Consider the following 7023-nt stretch of genomic DNA (forward strand, 5'->3'; position numbering starts at 1 on the left):
CCTAATACAGTGAGATATTTCAGATTATAATTATTTGTTTAATTACAGTTAAATAAACCAAAAATATCAATAGTCTTCAATATAAAATATATAAACCAGAACTTAATTTTTCAGTAACATATTTTTCAGTTGTTTGATGTGAAAATTTTGTCTTAGAATAACAGTTTAAACTGTATATGCATTTTAATAATAAAAAATTATAATGCTTAAGATTTTTATATCTTAAACCTTGTTGAGATTACCATCTTTCTACAGAAAATTTTAACATTTCCTCAGCAAAAATCTAGAACATTGTCTCCAATGAGATGCCACTGTTCTGGTGAGTAACTTTAAGAGAGAAATTATTAATTTCAATATTGGAAAAGCATACTAAAATCTGAAAATTAAAACAAAAAAATTATTTCTAGACTTAGTTTTATGAATTGAACAAAATGGAATTATATGGATATGGAAAATAATCCAAAATAATAAATATAATGAATGCTACATATTAGTGATGTAACGAATATTTGGTTACTATTCGGTATTCGGCTGAATACCGAATATTTAATCACTATTCGGCCGAATACCTAAAAACAGGAGTAAGAAATAACAAAAATCATTTTGGTATTTAGATTTAATGTTATCGGGTTAGTGCTGTTTGTTTATATTTATTTATAACATGCACAAAATAAAAAAAAACATAATATTAGTCACTTGTATTCACAATTTATAATTACAAAGATTAGCACACGTACACACCTATTCGTTCGAGAATCGTCACACATCTGAAGGTCTGACCCTGCCTATCCTTTTTTAAGCACTCGTCTTTGCTTTTCTCTTTCCTCTATTGCTCTAGTCCACGTATGCCTATGCATACATCATAATATGTCCTCACGATACTTTCAATTCATCACTTTTCCGTCGTAGATTTCCCATTTTACAATTACGTGACTCATAGCCTTGTGATAATGGAGAAAAGAGACAGATAGGACATTGGTATAAGTCACAGTTATGATTTCATAGATTTGAAACAGCTTGGTAGCCCAAATGACCTCAGGCTTTTGCCCGTGCATGCTAAGTGACTTTCATTACAAGCATTTAGCTTTCCAAAGTCTATGACAACAATTGTTTGTTTGGCATTCATGGCCGCGAATTTCATGCCAATAAGCTGCCTTGATTTGTTCAAGGCAGCTTATTGCGTTGATAACATAATCGAGTTGTTCGATTATGTTATCAACTCAATTTCATATTTATTTTCACATTTTCACTTTGCGGTCCTTCTCCCATTATTTACATGTGTAGATCATTTCATTGTTATCCACATTTGATATCATCACTTCTCACATACTGCCATGACGCTCTTGTCTGAACTGTCAAGAATTAACACGATTTGGTGAAGCGTAATGACAGTGGGCCAATAGAGAGCAGGGTCCTTGCCATAATGCAGTTNAAATAATAAATATAATGAATGCTACATATTAGTGATGTAACGAATATTTGGTTACTATTCGGTATTCGGCTGAATACCGAATATTTAATCACTATTCGGCCGAATACCTAAAAACAGGAGTAAGAAATAACAAAAATCATTTTGGTATTTAGATTTAATGTTATCGGGTTAGTGCTGTTTGTTTATATTTATTTATAACATGCACAAAATAAAAAAAAACATAATATTAGTCACTTGTATTCACAATTTATAATTACAAAGATTAGCACACGTACACACCTATTCGTTCGAGAATCGTCACACATCTGAAGGTCTGACCCTGCCTATCCTTTTTTAAGCACTCGTCTTTGCTTTTCTCTTTCCTCTATTGCTCTAGTCCACGTATGCCTATGCATACATCATAATATGTCCTCACGATACTTTCAATTCATCACTTTTCCGTCGTAGATTTCCCATTTTACAATTACGTGACTCAGCCTTGTGATAATGGAGAAAAGAGACAGATAGGACATTGGTATAAGTCACAGTTATGATTTCATAGATTTGAAACAGCTTGGTAGCCCAAATGACCTCAGGCTTTTGCCCGTGCATGCTAAGTGACTTTCATTACAAGCATTTAGCTTTCCAAAGTCTATGACAACAATTGTTTGTTTGGCATTCATGGCCGCGAATTTCATGCCAATAAGCTGCCTTGATTTGTTCAAGGCAGCTTATTGCGTTGATAACATAATCGAGTTGTTCGATTATGTTATCAACTCAATTTCATATTTATTTTCACATTTTCACTTTGCGGTCCTTCTCCCATTATTTACATGTGTAGATCATTTCATTGTTATCCACATTTGATATCATCACTTCTCACATACTGCCATGACGCTCTTGTCTGAACTGTCAAGAATTAACACGATTTGGTGAAGCGTAATGACAGTGGGCCAATAGAGAGCAGGGTCCTTGCCATAATGCAGTTTGCGTGCCAATTTTCATACGTGTGTTAATCAAGCCGAATAGTTGGGCAAATATTCGGCTATTCGGCCACGCTCCTGGCCAAATATACTATTCGTTGCAACACTACTACATATACAAATTACAGTACAACAAAATATTTGTTTATTCCACATTAGGAATATTATACTATTGTATAAGATACTAAACTCAAGAAGTATCTGTCATCCTTGAATTTTTACTTGGTTAAATCTTGTTTACATTAAGAAAACATCTGATTTATTGGCATTACTCCATATAAATATCCTTGCATATAAAACTTCATTTCACATTTTTAATGCAATTTTTGTTGTCTTAGCATGCTTTAATTCATGCTGAGATGGTACATATGTTAATTATAGATATGAACTATTTTTTATAGGTTATGTATTATATACATTTTATAACTGCATTATCTATTATTATTAAATATATATTAAAATTATTTGATAGTGTTGTTAGCGGAATTATTGTTCAATATTTACTTAGATTATTTCTCTTCATAAATTATATTGCTAATTAATAAATTTTTAAAATTGTTTAATCCAGGCATGGCCAAACTCTTATATATGGACCATATTCTGAATATGGAAGGAAATTTCACTTTCAAATCATTTATGATCATTTGCATCTCTCAAAAGTAGAAAGAAAAACTCTAAATAACTGTATAAATTAATCTACAATAATTAATAGTATGCTCAACTTTATCAGCATGATACATAACAATTTTCAAGTGTAGATTTAGATGTCTTAGGAATAGAAATATTGCTATTTAAGCAATGTTTTACTCCACTTGAGCATTCCTCATGCTTTACTTTGAGGTTTTAGACACAATTTAAACCTTTATAGAAGTTTTAAATGGAACAGTCAGAATCTATCAAAATTGGATGCAGATTACAGAAAACTAGTGGATCCAGGTTTGGCCATGTCTGGTGTAATCATTATGATGTCAATATTTCAATCAATACATTTTTATAATATATTGTTATAGTAGATGGTATTATTAGGTTGTGTATAAAATGTATTTTTAACAGATATAATTTCTTTTCTCATAGATGAATTGAATGATATTGAATTGAACATTAAAGTTAATATATGCAGAGAATTATGATCCAAACTTAATTTAATACTGCATAAATTATTTAAATTGCTGAAAGAAGAAATTATTTTAATGTTTTGTTTGTATAACTAAAATTTATATGAATTATAAAAAAAGCAAACTATTTAAAACTTACATTAGGCCCTCAATTTAATATCTAGACTAATTAGAGAAAGGGGATGTCTGCTATTGCTGAAAGTCCATTAAATTGAATATATTTTAAAAACATATATTAATAACAATATTTTAAGTGGTGTATTGTACAATGAGTAATTTATATACATCTGTTAAAGTTTGGTTCCTGTCATTAATTAAAATAAAAATACATTGTATGGATTTTGACATGTTAAATTTAACTAATAGTTTTCACTACAAATACTGACTCATTGATCCAATCTTTTAACATTCTCTATTTGGGAATAAAAAAAATTTTTCCATTAATTCTAGAGCCTAATGTAAATTGAAAAACATGGGAATAACCATTAAGAGCTTGCACTTGAAATCAAAAACACATATGTTACTTGATGTATGTGCCATTAATTAGAAATACTCAGACTTTAACTATTCAGCAAAATTTATTGTTGCCTAATGTTTTGATTGTCTTTAACAATCTTCCTCAGGTTTGATCAGCATAACAAATTAATTAGAAACTGCTTTATGTGGTAATTTTCTAAACTAATAAGTAGATTTTATGAAATACTTATTTGTTTTTTCTTTTCAAAGTATTTATTGTAAGCAGTTTCATTAAAGTTTACCTTTTTTTTCTGTTTTATTGTTTTATATCATTGTTTAGAAAGTGTATTGTATAAACCATCATATTTTAAAAGTTCTCTCTATTTAAATGGGAAGAAGCTTTTTAAAAACAGAAAATCTATTCACAATATACTTATTCTGTAGTTTCCATTTTCTGATAGTGTTTTATTCAAAAATGAATTATTTATGGTTTTTTTTTTCTTAAGAACAAATAACATAAGTGCTGACTTTTCTTTCTAAGTTAAAAAATTACACAAAAATATTGTGAAGTGTAATTCTCTTTAAAAAGAAAAGGCTGTGGAAAATATATGGCATCATATTCTCTTGTAATATCATAGGATTCAAGTAAAATTTCACATCTTATTCTAAATTACATTTGGTTCCTAACATGAAGTAAAGGAAAGAATCAAATGTAATTTAAAGAAGAGAATGTGAAATTTTACCTGGATCCTATAATGTAACAAGAGAATAACACTATGTAAATAAATGGCATATATTTTCTTTTTACAGAAGTATTTTTAGATAGTTCTGTAGCTTAGAAAAAATGATGCTGATGATTTTTCTACATATTTGTTCATAGAATATAAAAATATCATAATTTTTAAATTTGTCTTCATATCATCTCCCATGAAACTTGTGTTAAATTGTAATTAGCTTCTAATTTTAAAAAATATATAATACAATTATTTTTTATTTTGAAATGATACAATAATAATATCTTAGCTTTATTGACTGATAAATTTTGTTCCATTCTGTTTTTAAATTAAATTTATATTGCTTAACATCCATTTTTGTTTTAAAAAAAATGTCATGCAAATTATTCAATATATATAATTAATAATTTTCTTTCCAGATATGAAATTATAAAAACAAATGGGAAAATAATAGTACAATTTCAGCAAAGAGAAACGATGCAGAAAGCCAAGTTTAATGTTTTCCTGTGCAGCCATTCATTATTTAATTAGCAAGGAAGAATTAGTGGTGAACGGCAAACAAAGAAAACCAAAACAAAAAATATTTATTATTAGATGAGTTGTTTTTATTCTTAAGAGAGTAACCTCTTATGCCTGACAATTAAATAGTTGTTCATCTTCTACAACTTAAAAAGAGAAGAAAATTAATTTTTGTACAGTATTATATCATTTCATTCATGGTTATTTGTGAAAAAAATCATCCAGTTATGGTCATTTAATAATGCCAATCATGATGTACAGTTTTTTACTGCTTTATTAGCAATAATAGTGTGTGCTTGACGGATTCTGATATGTATTTATATATGTGCCGTGACATGCAGTTTTATATTCAGTCAGAATATAAAATTTAGAAATTTTACAAATCACATTTGTGTTAAAATTTTAACTATAACTCTCAAATTTACAATTGACACAGGCTGAATTATTTACAATTTTATTTATAGATAAAACTGTGTTGTTTTTCCTTTTTTTATATAGAAGTTTACTGAATTTTAAAACTTCAGAAAATATATAATACAGGAAAGCCACATTTTTTGTTGTTTCCTGATTGAAAAGAATATCTTAAATTTAAGTATAATATAGTTTCTTATATTTTGTATATAGGTTAAGTACTTTGAAAGAAGTTCTCTTATTTATTCTATTCATCCATACAGAAATATGTAGATAAATCAAACTATAATACAGTGTACAGTTTAATACAGTGTATTATAAAATTTCATTAAGTTGTATTTAATGCTAAAATCTTACCTAATAAGATTTAGATTATGTGCAAAGTTAGATAATTTACAAAAATGTAGCATCTTAATATACCATCCTGTTTCTAAAAATGTTTGTTTTACTCTTCATAAGATTAAATTTTGGACTCTTACTGTGTATCTCTTACGAGTAGGATTGGATGGGTATATAAATAGGTAAATGGGATATAGCATAACTGAAATTTGATATATGCATAGAGTTGCTCAAAATTTGATTTTGATAATCACAAAATATATCTTTTGATAATAATCATAATTATGATTAAGTAAATTGATTTCTATTCTTGTAATGTGAGTCAACAGCATCTAAACTCAAATGCAACAGTGCAGTATTTTATTTGCCCAGTAACCTGTACTTATTTGCAAAATATGCATGCATCTTTTATATTAAAAAAAAAACCACACAAAAGTATTTTTTGTATAGGAAAATTTCTAAAATATTTTACAGATACCAATACTTGAACCAGACATTCTTAAATGCAAAGTCAAATACAGATCTCCACATAGAAAGACTTAAGAAATTTGCATATCATTTAGACACATTTGTAAGTGGAAATGATGTATTATTTAAGATGTGTTGTATGTCTGTATATTACTATTTCATGCTATTGAAAATGTCCAGTGTGTAGACCATTTTAAAAAAATGCAAACTTAGAATCTGTTAACAGGAGTGCCTGTCTAAAATGTTTTTACAGTGTTTTATATCACACTGCTATGTATAAATTATCTAAATATTTAAGCTCTGTATAATTTAACGTATAATATAGCAACTTGATTCTAATTAAAAATGCCCAAAGGTTTCAGAAATTAAATCTGCTATAGAATTTATTAAAGATATCCACCGTATCTAAAATGTGACTTCTATTAAATTACTTTGCAGGAATTCTTTGAATAAATTTATACTTTCCTGTTAAATTGATTTATTTAAAAACATTCTATATAGAACTATTGTCCTACAGAACTATTTTTATACTTTCATTTTCCATGCACTTTATGCAATAGTTCAAAATAGAGTAGCCTTAATTAGAT

The 7023-nt window shown here is 27.8% G+C and overlaps 1 protein-coding gene across 4 annotated transcripts in view; it reads left to right on the forward strand.

Annotated features, from left to right (window-relative positions):
- The window catches only part of LOC111630208, a 39826-nt gene extending 32902 nt beyond the window's left edge, over positions 1 to 6924 (forward strand). For all 4 annotated transcript variants that reach the window (XM_023374273.1, XM_023374271.1, XM_023374272.1 and 1 more), the window contains exon 9: positions 5119 to 6924. The gene's annotated coding sequence lies outside the window, so the exon portion shown is untranslated. The remainder of the gene's footprint in view (positions 1 to 5118) is intronic.
- Positions 6925 to 7023: the final 99 nt, after the last annotated feature.

Source organism: Centruroides sculpturatus, unplaced genomic scaffold (genome assembly GCF_000671375.1).
Source record: "Centruroides sculpturatus isolate CEXI.00-Female unplaced genomic scaffold, Cexi_2.0 scaffold623, whole genome shotgun sequence".
In the NCBI taxonomy this organism is placed as follows: domain Eukaryota; kingdom Metazoa; phylum Arthropoda; class Arachnida; order Scorpiones; family Buthidae; genus Centruroides; species Centruroides sculpturatus.